General features: G+C 34.4%; 1 pseudogene; it reads right to left on the reverse strand.

The window, feature by feature from the left end:
- Positions 1-8,005: 8,005 nt before the first annotated feature.
- LOC113197803 (GPI ethanolamine phosphate transferase, stabilizing subunit-like) lies at positions 8,006-9,255 on the reverse strand (annotated as a pseudogene).
- Between the last annotated feature and the right edge of the window lie 8,457 nt (positions 9,256-17,712).

Below are 17,712 nucleotides of genomic sequence, written 5' to 3' on the forward strand. Positions count from 1 at the left end.
TGTTGAGGTTCCTGTAACATTCTCTCCATACATGACATATAATCCTTCCTTAAGAAGCCAGACAGGGCTGGGGATGTGGCTCAAGCGGTATCGCGCTCGCCTGGCATGCGTGCGGCCTGGGTTCGATCCTCAGCACCACATACCAACAAAGATGTTGTGTCCACCGAAACCAAAAAAATAAATATTAAAAATATTCTCTCTCTTAAAAAAAAAAAAAAGCCAGACAACTAGCACTCCTGTATATGAACAGAAAGTAATTAAAAATTTATCTGAAGAAACAGAAAGGGGATCTACTTTCCTACATGATTATTACTAGGATCAAAATTAACTACAAGGAATTTCTGAAGAAAATTTTGAATGTCCACGTTACAAATTCTTTCAAGACGTGCATATATTATGTATAAACATATAAATATATGTAGGTGAATTTGTTCTATGATATGTATTTATGGGTGAAAGTTAATTATAAACTTTATTATTATTTCATACTTTTTACTTTTATTGGCATGTTGACAGGAATATCAAAGATTTATTTACAGTGATTTTTATATTAAACTGGAAGCTTTGTTCTTACACCCATGACAACAACTTGGTTATAGCTACAATATTCATGGGCAAGCTTTTGCTGAAGTGCAGTATGTTCCTTGACTTTGTGGGTTCAAAAGGCACATTACCTCAGAAGAAATAAATTATGATAGTGAAGAAAAAGGGAAAACTATGAAAGGAGACATTCTATCTAAATCTGTCACATGTACATTATTTATATATATCTTCTAATGTGGCAGTCCCTTGGAAAAAAATCACAAAACATAAATATAAGGGGGCTCTAAGGCATAGTAATAATTGGTATCCATGGATTTTTGTTTAATATACGTGAGACTTGGAAGTACTTACACTTTTGCTTTATACTGCTTTTCCCTTACTTGAAACAAAGATCAAGCATAATTGTCATAAAATTCAGTTCTTATTTCTCATTTACTAAGCCTTCTGTTATTTGGCAAGTAGCACAGTGTGTGAGAATAGCACTACACTGGAAGCCAGAAAACCTAGATGCTAACCTGGTTTCTACTATATGATACTTGTGTAAATTTAGGATATGACGTGAACTTTCTCATTTGTAAAACGGGAAATATTTGTTTGGCTTTCCATATAGGGCAATTGTAAACCTCAAATGAGATGTTATATTAAAGTTTTACTTTAAAAATATATAGTGAAGTGTCATTTTAAAGTATCCAGAGATGGTTTTCTTACTTAAATATATTGATTTTTATTTACTACATGGATTCTCAATTTTAAAAGAATTAGAACAAATTAAGGCCACAGTTAAATTCTTTATTTTATTTTATTTTATTTTGTTATATATGACAGCAAAATGCTTTACAATTCATATTACACACATAGACATAATTTTTCACATCTCTGATTGTATACACAGTAGAGTCACACCATTCGTATCTTCATACATGTACTTAGGATAATGATGTCCAATAAGCCACAGTTAAATTCTATTTCATGTAACCTAATTATTCCTACTTCCAAGCTTTTGTCTGTGTTCTCATTTTCACTCACAGTTCTACTCTTCCCATATAGAAACGTACCATAAAACCTTCAATCAGCTGGGCATGGTGGCACAAGCCTGAAATCCCAGTGGCTCTAGAGGTGAGGTTGGAGAATCACAGTTCAAAGCCAGTCTTAGCAATTTAGTGAGGCCCTAAGCATTATAGTGAGACCTTGTCTCAAAATAAAAGTAAGAAGGCCTGGAGATGTGACCCAGTTGTTAGGCTCTCCCCCACTCCCGTTCAATTCCCAGGAAGAAGAAGGAGAAGGAGAAGGAGAAGAAGAAGAGAAAAAACAAAGAAACTTCAGTTACCTGCAAAGCCAAAATGAATTTGTTCTTCTTTTGTTTCTCATGCATTTGTTGGTTAGTACTTATTTTCCCAATTTTTTTCATATCTCAGTATTTTCTCCAAAATTGGAGCGATCCTTCTGGAATCATCAACTCCTTGAGGTTGGAAATTATATCTTTAAATGACAGTATATAATATTTAATGAACTCTAACTTTGTGCTATACACTGTTTTACATGCTTAACCTGTACCAATTCATTTAATGCTTATAACTGCATTATTATCCCTATTTTGATGAATTAGAAACTGATTAGTTGTCTGTTGAGGTTCCTGTAACATTCTCTCCCTACATGACCACAGAGAGGTTTAGTAACTTGCCCAATATCAGATAGTTAGGAAGCATCAGAACCAAGGTTCAAACCCAGGCAGTCTGATGCTACAATACATGTTCTTAATTTGCTATACTATTCTGCTGGATTGTTTTCAGGTATAAAGTTTCAGAATGCAGGTCAGGTGTGGTGGCACATGACTATAATTCCAACAACTCAGGAGGCTGAGGCAGGAGGATCACAAGTTCAAGACCAGCCTCAGTAATTTAGTGAGGCCCCAAGCAACTTAGACTAAGTTGTCTGTAAATAAAATTTAGTGAGACTAAGCTGTCTCTAAAAAAATAAAATAAAAAGGGCTAAGGATGTGACTCAGTGGTTAAGTACTGCTGTTAAATCCCCAGTACCAAAAAAAAAACCCAAAAGTTTGAAAATACAGGATAAATAGGTTTTAGAGATCTGATAAACACTTAAAAACTGTTTTAAGACAGCAGATCTTGGGTTAAGTGTTCTTAACACACATATAAATATATGGAGAGAGAAAGGAGAGGAGAGGAGATGGAGAGAAGGGGGGAAAGCAGCAGCAAGGGTTTATTTTTAATGATTTATTTGTTTATTTTAAAAACCAGGTTTAATTAAACTGCATACTTAAATTCTTAAGTTAGGTGAACACATGAATTATGGCCTAAAGCCTATGGTTTTAGTTAGAAGAACATCTAAAGAATATTATATAGTATTTTAGCATATCAACATTAGAAGGACCTTCGTGTTTGTAATTCCTAATGGCAATATAATACCCTGTGGCATTAACATGCCACAGTCTTCACACACATTCCTTTGGTTGCCAACAGTCCTTTCAAACCTCATCAGCTATCTAAACTCTCTTTCATGATACACTTAAATTTTTACTTTGTTCAACCATTATGTCTTCTGTATCTTAAAAAATCATTTCTAATCTTAAAGAACATTCTATATTTTAGCCTCCAGAATAAACACAAGTGATTTTATGTGTTTAACTGATAACAAACTTTGGTTTTCTGGCTTATAGAATCTCCCAGTTTTTCATTCTAGAAACATGATTTTGCATTTGTGCTTTTTTTAAAAAAAAATTATATGTATGGACCTTTATTTTTATTCATTTATTTATATGTGGTGCTGAAGATCAAACCCAGTGTCTCACACATGCTAGGCAAGCGCTCTACCACAGCCACAGCCTCAGCCCTGCATTTGTGCTTTTAATTAGCCTTTTAAGATAATTAAATCTCTCTCTCCGGATTTACCTTTAGTGACTAACTCCAATGGTGAAAAATTCAGAGGCTTGAAAAGTGAGATTAGATCTCAGAGCAATGTAAATTTGTGGGCCCTTTTTAGTAGGCACCATAGCACTAGAAGTAAGAACAGAAGCTCACTTATTCTATTCTACTTTAAGTGTACAACCTGGGTTAGACTGGCTTTGCATGATACAAAAATAGCGAAGTGTTTCTGAGAGGCCAAATCCAAAACATTTTCTTTGATCCATTCCAGATCTCTGTTACTCTAGACGAATCAAAAGACATTTTCTAACTCCTCATTCATCTGTTCATTACTTCACTTTTTTCTGCACTATATATAATCACGTCATAAAATCCCTTCCATGATAACCCTATTAAATCACAATAATATATATATATATATATATATATATATATATATATATATATATTTTAAATTACAAAAGCGTAACCTGAAATTTATAAAACAGATTTTACATGGAACATTTGCTCAAGTGACATTTAATTTTGTATACATAAGGACCTTTCTCTTGAAAGCTAGTCACTTGAACTAGGAAATGTTTTGCATGTCAATAATTCTAGCTTAGAAAATAAGTTATCCTGATGGAAAAATGTCCTTTGGACACAGAATGTTGTATTCTTGATTATTCAAAGAGAAATGTAAGCTAAGGGCTTGTTATTGCCCAGTTTTATTGCACTATAGGTAAACAAAAATTACCATATTTGTTCCTGAATAACCACTATTACCTTGGTTTGGTGTTATTGTTTTTACTTTCACCTTCTTAACTTGAAAGATTAATTGTTTCTTGAATACCCAGATATGAGAACTAAAGATTGAAAAATAATGTTTTATACCCCATAACAAACCAAATTCATCTTTCTACAACTTTGGCAAATAATAATTCAAATTAATGTCTAATTTTGATCTCCCTTTTTAAAAACAACTTCAAACAACTGACAAAAAAGCCAATAAAATTTATCCCCTTTAAGTCGTCTATGTAGTTTTCATTTTTATTGGATAAAGGTTATAATAGCTCAGCATAAGATCTGGCTCCTTTTTTATGCACAGAAGGAATTTTTATTCCTAAATTAGCATCATGACTATTCTTCACGTACCTCAAAATTTTCACTTAAATCTAACTACTAAACCTAATGCATTTAAATCTAATTATAAGACTTTTCCAAAGCAAATCCTGCATTCTTGTGGGGCTTGATTCTGATTCTGTTGTGCAATATTTGGTACTGAACATAACTGGTATTTTGAATTAATCCTTTTTCCTGTTCTAGAAGGTGAAATCTGTACTCCAATATTGTCAGAATAATGAAATAAACTTAAAACTTCTTGATTCAAGGGAATTAGAAGATAGTGTATTAACAGAAAAAAAATAGCCTTTCTCGAGGCTGAAATAATTAGGAATCCTTATATGAGTGTTCATATCATTAGAAAACCTCAGGACTCAAGGAGCACCTTGAGATAGTTTTAAAGGAGCAGCTTGAGATGTAATTGGAACAGTTTTTATCTACAGACATATATGGGAATGCCCAGATGGATAACAAAAAAATTCTGGTTAATTTTTAGAATTCTTTCCCTGATCAACAGCATTATTTATTTATCAATCAACCTTAGGATATCCATTTGGTTTGCTTCCTTTCAAAACAATATTGACAGCCAAAAGAAGTAATCCTCTTGGTTGTTCCATTTTTTTATTATAAATTATTCAACTGGATTTCTAGTACAAATTCTCTGGTGATTTTGGACAACATGAGCCAGTTTTTCTGAGACCTGCCCTCTATACCCTCTCCTCTCAGCCCCAATCCAGCCCTGAACAAAATAAGTTGAAAAAAAAAAGGTTTCTAGGACTAAAATTTTGAGACCACAACTCTGAAACACAGAATAAATAAAATCTCAAGGTCTTGTTAATCAAGCTATTACAAATATGGTTATGGTACTTTCAATATAGAGACCTATTATAATTATCTTGACTATGCCTACAAATAACTTGTGGATGTTTCACTAATTAAAAATCTTGCATTCTGGAAATTGAAAAGGGTCACACAGCTCAAATTCCCATACTTTGTTTGAGTCCCCTCTAGAGTTTCCTGTGAATGTTTTATTAATCCTCTTTTAAAATAACAAAGAATTCAAAAAGAGTACAAGACCACAAAAAGGAAACAAAGAACAAGTGCAATGAATAGATAAGAATTATAAATATAGTTAGCTATTAATCCAATTATATCAATAATTGCCTTAAATGTGAACAGTCCAAATATATGAATGAAAAGACAGAGACTGTGAAAGTGGATTAAGAAAAAGACCAACTATATGTTATCTACAAGAAACCCACTTTAAATGTAAAGACTGAGATAGATTAAAATTAAGTGGATGAAGGAAGATATACTCTGATAACACTAATAAAAATAAACCTAGATACATATATGAATTTCTAAAAAGGAGGCTTCAGAGCAAGGGAAATTTTGAGTGATAAAGAGGGTCACTACATAAAAATAAAAGGGTCAATTCTTCTCAAAGACATAAAAATCCTTAGTGTGTATGTGCCTCACAGCTTAGCATCAAAGTGCATGTGGCAAAAATAGAACTGCAATGAGAAATAGATGAATCCACTATTATAGTTGAGTACTCCCAACATCTCTGTATAATTGACAGATCCAGCAATTACAAAACCAGCAATGGCATACTTGAACCAAACAGCACCATCAATCAACTGGATCTAATTGACATCTATAGAATACTTCATTCAACAATAGCAGAATGCACATTCTGCTCAAGCTAAATGAAAATTCACTAAGAAAAACCACATTCCAGGCAACAAAAACACACTTAACCAAATTTTCAAAATAAAAATCATACAAAGTATGCTCTCAGACCACAAACAAATTAAACTAGAAACCAATAATAGAAAGATTACTTTGAAAACTCCTACGCACTTGGAAATTAAACAACACACTTCTAAATAACACATGGATCAAAGACGAAATCTCAACAGAAACTTTTAAATGTTGTTAAATAGATGAAAATACAAATTACCAAATTTTCAATATTCAATGAGACCAGTGCTTGTAGAGAAATTTACAGTATTGAAAGTGTATATTAGAAAAGAACAACAATCTAAAATCAATAATCTAAACTTCAACTTTAGGACGCTAAAAAAGAGGGGCAATTTAAATTCAAAGTAAGCCAAAGAAAAGAGATAAAAATTGGAGCAGAAGTAACTGAATCTGAAAAACAGGAAATCAATAGGAAAAAACAACATCCCCAAAAGCTGGTTCTTAAAAGAAATAAAGTTGATAATCCTCTAACCAGATAAAAAGAGAGAAACCACAAATTACTAACATCAAAAATGAAAGAGGAGCCACTACTATTGGTTCGAACAGACATTAAAGGGATAATAATGGACTATTGTAAACATTTCATGCCTCAAACCTTAAAAATCTAGATGAAATAGACCAAGACCTTGAAAGATACAATCTTACTACAACTCAAGGATAACCTAAATATAACTGCATCTATTAATGAAATTGAATCAATAAATAGTAATCTTCCAAACAGAAAGAACCTAGCCCAGACTGATTTACTAGGGAATTCTATCAAACACTGAAGGAAAAAAAAATGATATCAATACTTTACAGTCTCTTTTAGAAAATAGAAGAGAGAATATCCTTGACTCACTCCATAAAACCATTACGATCACAAGGCCTAAACCAAAGGCATTGTAAGAAAGGAAAAATACAGGTTAATATCTCTCATGAATGCTTGATACAATTCCTTAATAAAATATTGATCAATCAATCCTACAGTGTATTAAAAAATGATGCACAAGAACAAAATGAGATTTATTATGTGTATACAAGGCTGGTTCAACATTCAAAAATCAATTAGGAACCAGGCACAGAGGCATGTACCTATAGTAGCTATTTGGAGGCTGAAGCAGGAGGATCACTTGAACCCAAGAGTTCAAGATCAGCCTGGAACACATTATGAGACCCTATCTCATAAAACATCAATTAATGAAATCCATCGCATCAACAGTCTAAAGAAGAAAAATCAGAATCACATAATATTATTAATGAAAGTATCTGGAAAAATCTAACATTAATATATAATACATATTAATGACTTAAAAATAAAACTTTCAGCAAACTAAAAATAGAGGGGAACTTCCTCATCTTGATTAGAAAACAACAAAAACAAATCTGACAACATACTATACCCTAAGATTTGGAAGAAGGTGAGATATATGCTCACTACACCCTTATTTAACATTGTACTGGAAGTCCTAGTTAATACAATTATTCTAGAAAGGAAGATAAACCCATAATTTTTTTTGATTATAAATACTTTATTTCAAGTAGAAGGTACAATCTCAGGGGTTTCATAGTTTAAAAAGCTACAATCACATCATGTTGAAACTACATTAAAAAAACAGGGCTGTAAATGAAACTGCTTTTGACCTCATCCATTTCTGCACAGACTTTGTGGAATCTACACAAGGAAATATCTTCTCCTTTGCTCTAATTAATTGTTATTGTACGTAAGTTGCTTTCTATTCCAGCATATCCAGAGTGGTGAAATAATAAGGCCAGCCACGTAGCCAAAGGTCTCTCCAAGCATACAAGAGATGGGCCATACCTGCCATGGTCTTTCCCAATCCAGTGGAATAGGAAATGCTCTAAGCCATGCTCCTACAAAACTAGAAATTGTAGTGATCTGGAGACTATTCTCCCAAATAGATGTCACTCCATTTCTCCTGAAAACTCTTAGCCATGCTTTGAGGTTTGATCCTAACAAACATAAACAAGGTATGATAGTAAAAGTAGACAAAAGAACTGCAAATAAAAATGTTTCCAACACAAACTCTATTAGTGGTGCTCCATATAGAACAAAAATCACATGAAAGGAAAAGCAAGACATAAGAAAGTAGATGCAACATTTCAAAATATTACTCTGCACTAAAAAATGACAAAATCATGGCATTTGCAGGGCAATGGATGGCATTAGAGCAGATTATGCTAAGTGAAGCTAGCCAATCCCTAAAAAACAAATGCCAAATGTCATCTTTGATATAAGGAGAGCAACTAAGAATAGAGCAGGGAGGAAGAGCATGAGAAAAAGATTAACATTAAACAGGGATGAGAGGTGGGAGGGAAAGGGAGAGAGAAGGGAAATTGCATGGAAATGAAAGGAGACCCTCATTGTTATACAAAATTACATACAAGAGGAAGTGAAGGGAAAGGGGAAAAAACAAGAGAGAGAAATGAATTATAGTAGATGGGGTAGAGAAAGAAGATGGGAGGGGAGGGGAGGGGGAGGGGGGATAGTAGAGGATAGGAAAGGCAGCAGAATACAACAGACACTAGTATAGCAATATGTAAAAAAGTGGATGTGTAACCGATGTGATTCTGCAATCTGTATACGTGGTAAAAATGGGAGTTCATAATCCACTTGAATCAAATGTATGAAATATGATATGTCAAGAGCTTTGTAATATTTTGAACAACTAAAAATAAAAAATTTTAAAAAATTAAAATTAAAAATAAATAAATAAATAAATAAAAATTCTGGTTACCTTAGGTGATAATGAATTTCTTTTAGAAATACATTTGGTTTCACTACCAAATATAATACTACATTGACAGCAGTTACAAAAACAGAATAGATGCACCACCACATCAAGTGTGTTTCCAATATTGAAAAGTTCTCCAAGAATACTGATGGAATGAAGATGCTTAGGATGATTGAAAATATGCATAAAAGATGGGTATACAGTAGTCTCTTGATATCTGTATCTTTCATGATGTTTTCTTTGGTGGCTATCTAACTCTCCTGCCCATGGAAGGGAAAGGGAGGCACTGCCTCCCACTGTCAGGTGCGACGGGCTGCCATGACCCTCTTAAACCGATAATTTTTGAGGTACTGTTTGTGACTACATTTCCTGCATGGACATAATACAACAAACAAGGATGAAACTAGTTTCAATTTTAGCTAAGAATGCAGTTCACAGATTAAAGCTGTTGGTATTCAAATCAAAGAACTCTCTTAATTTATAATGGCATAATTGTCTATCTAATCATGTCTATCATTGTCTATCTAATCCAAGGTCTGGGATTATCTAATTCCAAAACATAAAAAAAGTTCTGGAATTAACAAGTATGTAGAGACAGGTTGTAAGATAAAAAGTTAATGTACAAAGTCAATTGCTTTCCTATAATTCAGCAAAAAACATTTGGAATTTAAAATTAAAATCACAACACTATTAATATTAGCAGTTAAAAATACATATAAATATAACAAAATGTACACAATTTATATGCAGAAACTCTAAAACTGATGAAAGAAATCAAGAACTAAATAAATGGACATATGTTACATATACATGCATAAGAAAACTGAATATAGGCAAGATATAAGTTCTTCTCATTGTATTTCCAGCCAAAATCCCAAAATGGTATTTTTTTCCAAAATGGTATTTTTTAGGTAGCAACAAATGGTTTCTAAAGTATATATGAGAGGGCAAAAGACTCAGAAAAGCAATCATAATATTGAAGGAAAAAAAGTATTATAAGTGATACTATCCAAGTTCTACACTTATCTAAAAGCTACAGTAATCAGGATACTGTGATATTGGCAATTAATAGACAAATATTTCAATAGAACAGAGTAGGGAATTAATCTATAAATTTCATCTAACAGATATTCTGTCTACCTACAGTGTGATGTGGATGCATGGACATTTTTATACACTAATTGACAATATTTAACCATTAAAAACTCTACTGGCTTCTTCTACAAAAGAGGAAAGAATTTCTAACTAAACTGCCATACATATAACACATTTTTGTTCTTGTGAAACACAGAAGTTAAAAACAGATTAAATGAAAATTATCCCTAAGCCTGTTATCCAGAGATAATCATTACTAACATTGACATTTTATTATCTTTATTTCCAAGTGCTTTTCTATTCATATGCCTACATAAAATATATAATCTTTTCAAAATGAGCCCATACTATACATGTGGAACTTTTTTTAGGTAATGAGGTTTGAAACCAGGCGCATTCTACCACTGAGTTACATCATCAGCACTTTTTATTTTTTTTATTATTATTATTATTACTTTTTTAATTTTCAGACAGGGTCTCACTAAGTTGCTAAGGTTGGCCTTGAACTTGTTATCCTCCTGCTATGGTCTCCCAAAATCTCTGTGATTACAGGCATGCACCACTGTACCTGGTTATACTGGGACATTGTAACTTAATTTTTTTACACTAAATAATTTGAATCTCATGCTGTGTCAATAATATACTTGTATATCACTTCTCATAGATGTGCCATAATTTATGTAATTGATTCCCTATAATTGGACACTTAGAGTGTTTCCTATCATTTGGTATTGCAAATAATGGTATAATGAGCACTGTTACACATATTCCTTTGTGCATAAAACAGAGGACTACGTTAGAACAAGTTTTAAACATGAAATTGTCAGGTCAAAATTTAGTGTTTGGTGCATTTCCTTTGTTAGTGTTTGGTGCATTTCCTAGCAACAATATTTTTCTCACTTTAAACAATCCCTTTTATTTTTATTTTTTTTTAATAAATTAGTTTACTTTTATTTTTTTTAAGAGAGAGAGAGAGAGAGAGATAATATTTATTTTTTAGTTTTCGGCAGACACAACATCTTTGTTTGTATGTGTTGCTGAGGATCGAACCCCGGCCGCATGCATGCCAGGCGAGCGCGCTACCGCTTGAGCCACATCCCCAGCCCTAAACAATCCCTTTTAAATAGATTTCCTATACTTCATCTTAACTTATTATCTTTGAAATAATCATGTTAAGCACTGCATACTCTTTTTTATTGATGTTTAAAAAATAAATGACATTGGAAAGCATTACAATTTTTATTACACACATATATCACAATTTTTCATATCTTTGTATATAAAGTATTTTGATACTCAATTCGTGTCTTCATACACGTACTTTGGAAAATGATGTCTATCACATTCCACCATCCTTGCTAATCCCCTGCCCCCTCCCTTTCCCTCCCACCCCTCTGCCCTATCTAGAGTTCATCTATTCCTCCCACGCTCCCCCCTCCCTACCCCACTATGATTCAGCCTCCTTATATCAGAGAAAACATTCGGCATTTGTTTTTTGGGATTGGCTAACTTCACTTAGCATTATCTTCTCCAGCGCCATCCATTTACCTGCAAATGCCATGATTTTATTCCCTTTTATTGCTGAGTAAAATTCCATGGTGTATATATGCCACATTTTTTTTATCCATTCATCCACTTGAAGGGCATCTAGGTTGGCTCCACAGTTTAGCTATTGAAGCACTGCATACTTTTAAACAAAATGATATTTTTACCAGAAAGATTTCTTCCTCTTTATTTGATAAAGTAATTTAATCCATATGTTTGATGACTAGAACAATTTTAGTATCCAACTTGAGCTTCCTTTGTTCTTTTTAACTTTTCTCATTTTGCCAGATGATGTAATATTCTCTCTCTCTAACAGTAGTTTTCTGTGTGTCTTTCCCTTTGCTTCTTCCCTATTTGTTACTAAGGCCTTAGTTAAGCTACTTATATTTCTGTGTCTTTAAGGAAGGCACACTTAAGTATCTGCCATCTACTATATCAGCTCTGGCTAGGTCCAAGTTTCACTAACCTCTTTCCAAGCTTCCTAGGGCTAAAAATAGCTTTACTGGTAACTTATTAGTCATTAGGATGTTAGATTACTCTTTGCCCTAGGAGTAGGAAAATAGGCCATGGCAGCAGGGCAGTAACACTATAAATTAGGAGCACTGTTGTAACATGAAAAGTAATTGTTATAGTGAAGAAAATAGGATCAAAAATTTGTGTTGGCTCTTTCTTTGTCACTGATCCCATCCTTGCCTACATTTTGAAAGCTCACCTAATGTGACTATTCCCTTTCCCCTTCTATTCACTCTTCTCCTTTGTTACAAACATATACACAGGGGCTGGGGATATAGCTCAGTTGGTAGAGCGCTTGCCTCACATGCACAACCCTAGGTTTGATCCCCAGCACCACACACACACAAAAAAAAACCATAAACAAATATTCATTTTAGTAACAATTATTTTTTCATGCCCACCATATTCCAAACACTTTTTGCATAGTGAACATTTTGTGTTTGATAGTTTTCAGGATCATACCTGAAGAATACTGGTTAGAAATCTCTAGTCTATTTTGTGCATAAAATGAGGAATGGTACATTTTCTCTTTGGGACAAAACTATTTGTATGGCAGTTGAGATAGCACATTATACCAAAAATGTAAACTAGCCGTAACTGTAAGAAATACAAAAAGTAAATTAATAAGTTCATTTTTATTCATCTATCATTTATAACTAACTTCAGAGCAGTTTCCAGAATTAAAAATACTAGCCATTTGAAGGTAACAGAGGTGAGCTGTAACTTCAAAACATCATACTGCAGCCAGGCACAGTGGCACACATCTGTAACCCCAGTAATTCCAGAGGCTGAGGAAGGATCACAAGTTCAAGGTTAACCTCAGCAACTTATAGAGACCCTCTCTCAAATAAAACATTAAAAAGGTTGGGGATGTAGCTCAGTGGCAAATCATCCCTGGGTTCAATTCTCAGCCTAAATTAATAAATAAATACCATAAGCATGTATAATTTTTATTCATTAATTAAAATAATTAATAAATCAACTAACTAATAAAATAAAACAGTCCTTTCTACCATGAGCAAAGTTGTGAAATGAGTAGAGCTCTACTGTACTTGCAATAGAAATTATGTCAGGCTCCTGAAAACCCACATTGTGCAGTTTTTATTCAGATAATTTAACAGAAGTGCTCTGAGTTGGCCTTTCCCTAGAACCCAGATTTTCCTAGCTCCTTCCTGCAAACCCTTATCAAATCAGATTTGTTCTACTCCATTCAGGCTGAGTTTACTGTTTTCTAATGCAACAACTAGAAAATAATGGACAAAGGAAAGAGAGAGAGAGAGAGAGAGAGAGAGAGAGAGAGAGAGAGAGAGAGAGAGAAGGGATGGAGGGAAGAAAGAAATAGAAAATTCTTCCAGTATGGTTAGGCTACATTTCATTCCTCATTTTTTTCTTACACATATACACCTCATTTTGTCCTCATTAAAACATGTGTACCTTTTTTTTCCAACTGTACAGAAAAAACAGTTTTTTAAATTTATGATTACTGGTTTATTACAAAAAGATATAATTCAGGAACAGCCAAATGGAAGATATGTATGGGATAAGATATGGGGGAAGGGGCACAGAGCCTCTATGCATTCCCTGGGCATGCCATTCTCTTCCAGCACTTGCAGGTAGAACAATTCTTTCTTTGTTCACAGATTTTTTTTGTTCTTTTTAGATATATGTGACAGTAGAGTGTATTTTGACATATTATTACATACATGGAGTATAACTTATTCTGATTAGGATTCTATTTTTGTGGTTGTACATGATGTGGAGTTTCACTGGTTATGTATTCATACATGAACATAGGAAAATTGTGTACATTTTACCAGTGATCTCCCATAGAAAAAATGCCTTAAATGACTAACTCTCTATAGATCAAATTAACAATAACAGCAATGGAATTAGAGCTAATAGTTTTATGGTTTATCAATAGGGCTTAAACATTTTTTAGGTTTTAAAAAATTTATTCATTTCCTAATTTTTCCTTTCTTTCCCACAAGCTTTCATTAAACCAATTGTCAAATGTCAGGTTAACAGAAAAGCAGCTTAGTGACAGACTGAATTGGAAGACCAGAACAAAGCTTAGCCTCTTAGGCTAGTTAGATACTGCTTTGGTAGATACACTTTGTTGTGCCCATTTGATGGATGAGGAAACTGAGACCTGGAAAGTTTAAGCAGTTTGTCCATAGTTTCTTGACCACATTCTCCACACTGGATGAATTCTGGCTCTGCCAAGCCCTCTAGGGAAGGTGAGGTCTTCCACAGCCATTAGACCTTGACCTGGTAGACCAGACACCAGAAACCAACATCAAGAAGCTGGCTCGGAGACAGCAAGAGTTAGGCTGTGAATCAGCAGAGCTGATTCTATCATACATCTGGGCCTGCACCAGATCGACATAGAAAGGCACACCAAACATTGAACATGACATTTTAGAGTCATGTTCCGTTAACCACCTAAAGAAAAGCCACAGTTCTTTTTTTTCTAACCTTTTTTAAAAAAAAATAGGTGTGAACATACTTTATATACAGAGATATGAAAAATTGTGCTCTATATGTGTAATAAGGATTGTAATGCATTCCACTGTTGTTGTGTATGAAAGAAAGAAAGAAAGAAAGAAAGAAAGAAAGAAAGAAAGAAAGAAAGAAAGAAAGAAAGAAAAAGAAAATAGAGCTTAAACTTTTTATGGTTCCATCACAAAAAGGTGGTAAGTATGTGAGGTGATGCATATATTAGTTTGGCTTAACCATTCCACAATGTGTGTGTGTGTGTGTGTGTGTGTGTGTGTGTGTGTGTGTGTGTAAAAACATGTTTTATACCATGTACATATATAATTGTATATAACATATACAATTTTATTTGTTAATTAAAATTATAGTAAAAATAACAATTCTAAAGCCAATTAGAAAAGAATTAATAAAGACAATTGTGAGGTAGAGCAAAGTGTCAGAAGAGTAACATCCTCTGGTGATTCTTTCCCCAGAGAGACAACAATTTGAACAGTTATTCAGGATGCAAACTATTTTCACAAATGCCAAGGAATCCAAGTAAGAGACCACAATACCTGCTTTTTTAGTAATATAAGAAGTCAGATACACTGAAGAAGGCAGAAGGAAAAAAGTTGCCAGCATCACCCCTCCCCCAGTTCCAAGTAGCACAGCCCAGAGAGAGACCTCCTGATGGGGGAAGGGGTAGGGGATTAAATTCAGGCCTTAGACTTGAGACCCAGACCAGGCCTGCCACAGGTGAAATCCAATGCCAGGCAAACCCCAATTACCCACCCCCAGACAAGCACCCATGAATTGAGCTGTTGGAATTGTATTAACCAACCAAGCAGCTAACTGCCTCCACCATCACTTCTCCAACCTCAGGTGCAAAAGGGGGAATCAAGACTCTCCCACTGAGGAACAGGGCACAGAGGCTTCCATAGGACTTGCCTTAAAGGTCTACCTGGGCTTATTATACTAAGGCTTAGCACCAGGCAGAAACATAAGGCCTCTATACTCAGACCAGAGTTTTCACTGAGTCCATAGGACTGACCAGACATCAAAGACTGTGTAACCATGGAACAGGGTCAAGTTTTGGTGTGCACCATTGTTGGGTGTGGAGTGGGCCTGGAGAACCACCACGTGCTCAGACTGCCAAGGTCCCTGTGGCTGTGAGACTCTGGCGTGACCCAGGCTAGTGTCAGCCTTAGTGGCCAAGAAAATCCCTTCATCTATACTACTCCAACCTCAGGTAGTATAGTGTGGAGCAAGACTCCATTTGTTGGGGACAGGACAGGGTAGTAAGCTCAGGACTTTGCCCTAGAACATACTGCTGGACTAGCAAATCCTAATTAAGTAGAAGCTAATAGTCCCCATACCAAGACTTGCCAGCTGATGGAACCCCTGAAAGAGCTCCAATACCAGGGGAAGATACACAGCACCAGTCTATCAGACCTCTATTCCAGCCAGTACACCTGTGACTGATTGCAGGCGTCTTAGGCCATGAGTCTACTTGAACAGTTAAGAGCCAATAGCAGTGTGGGTCTTGATCCTACCTGAATCCTATGCTAATTTTGATGGGCTTTGGGCACAGAGTGTGACATAGCTTGTCAGTGCTGGTGGCCACAGGCATGACATAGGAAACTGGTACACATTCCCTCATGGTGATTTTTCCGAGAGGAATCTAGCAATGTATGACCAAAGAATAGTGACTGTGCATGAAGTGTCTGCACCTACCCCAGACCCAGGGAAAGTTTTGAGAGGATGGGCTATACTTTTTAGGTATTCCTCTATTCCATGCTGTACAACTCACCAACAGCAGATTTGGGGAAACCTGGGATTAGATTGCTCTCAAATTCTGAAAGGGTGGCAACACAAACACCAGATTTACAGAAAATCTGAAATTAAGACTCCACCTATGGCTGAAATAATGGAATTATGTATAAACTTAGAGAATACAGACCATGCTTAGAATTTCTGGAAAGACAGAAAACAGGCACAAACACAAACAAAGCCAGATTATGAAGACTGGAATAAACACCTAATTCTTCACTACCTAGAAGACACCACACACTGAACACCAAGAGCTTTCAGGAAAACGGGACCTCACCTAATGGACAAAATATCAGAAACTGATCTGGTAGTAACAAGCATGGATAAACACTCCAATAAAGAATTTTAAAGAGCTACTTTAAGGAACACAATGATCTTCAAAAAATAAAGAGAAAAGATATAATACTCAAACAGAAATACTTAATGGAGAGATGGAAGGAATTTTTAAAAAAAAAATGAAATCCTTGAACTGCAAAATACATTGAGTGAAATTTTAAAAGTGATAGAGACATTATAGCAGAATATATCAAACAAAAGATATAATTAGCTCAGAGACAGGCTTCTGGAAAACACACAGAGAAGAAGAAAGAATCTCTTCATATGAGAAGTTTGAGACAGCCTTAGATACTGAAGCAGGAAAACAGGAAAATCTCATATTACTGCATCTCTAAGAATTAGAAAGACAAGAACAAATAAAACCCTAAATCAATAGAAGGAAAGAAATTATAAAAATCAAAGCAGAAATAAAGAAACAGAAAAAAAAAGCACAAAAGAGCAACAAAATTAAAAAAAAAAAAACTGGTTCTTGGGTTGTGGTTGTGGCTCAGCAGAAGAGCACTTGCCTAGCATGTGTAAGGCACTGGGTTCCATCCTCAGCACCAAATAAAAATAAATAAATAAAATAAAGGTATTTTGTCCAACTACAACTAAAGAAACTTTTGGGAAAAAAGAGAATACTGTTAAAAAAAGAAGAACTGGTTCTTCAAACAAAATAGTTAAAATTGAGAAACACTTAGCTAGACCAACTTAGGGGAAAAAATGACTCAAAAAAATCAAAGATGAAAATTGAGATATTACAACTGGCATCACAGAAATACAAAGGATCATTAAAGATTATTATGAATAGCAATATGGAAATACATTTGATAACCTAGAAGAAATGGAAAAATTCTGTATGCAAACACTTTACCAAGATTGAATCATAAGCTGCTTCTCTGGGAAAATACCAA

Source organism: Urocitellus parryii, chromosome X (assembly GCF_045843805.1).
Source record: "Urocitellus parryii isolate mUroPar1 chromosome X, mUroPar1.hap1, whole genome shotgun sequence".
In the NCBI taxonomy this organism is placed as follows: domain Eukaryota; kingdom Metazoa; phylum Chordata; class Mammalia; order Rodentia; family Sciuridae; genus Urocitellus; species Urocitellus parryii.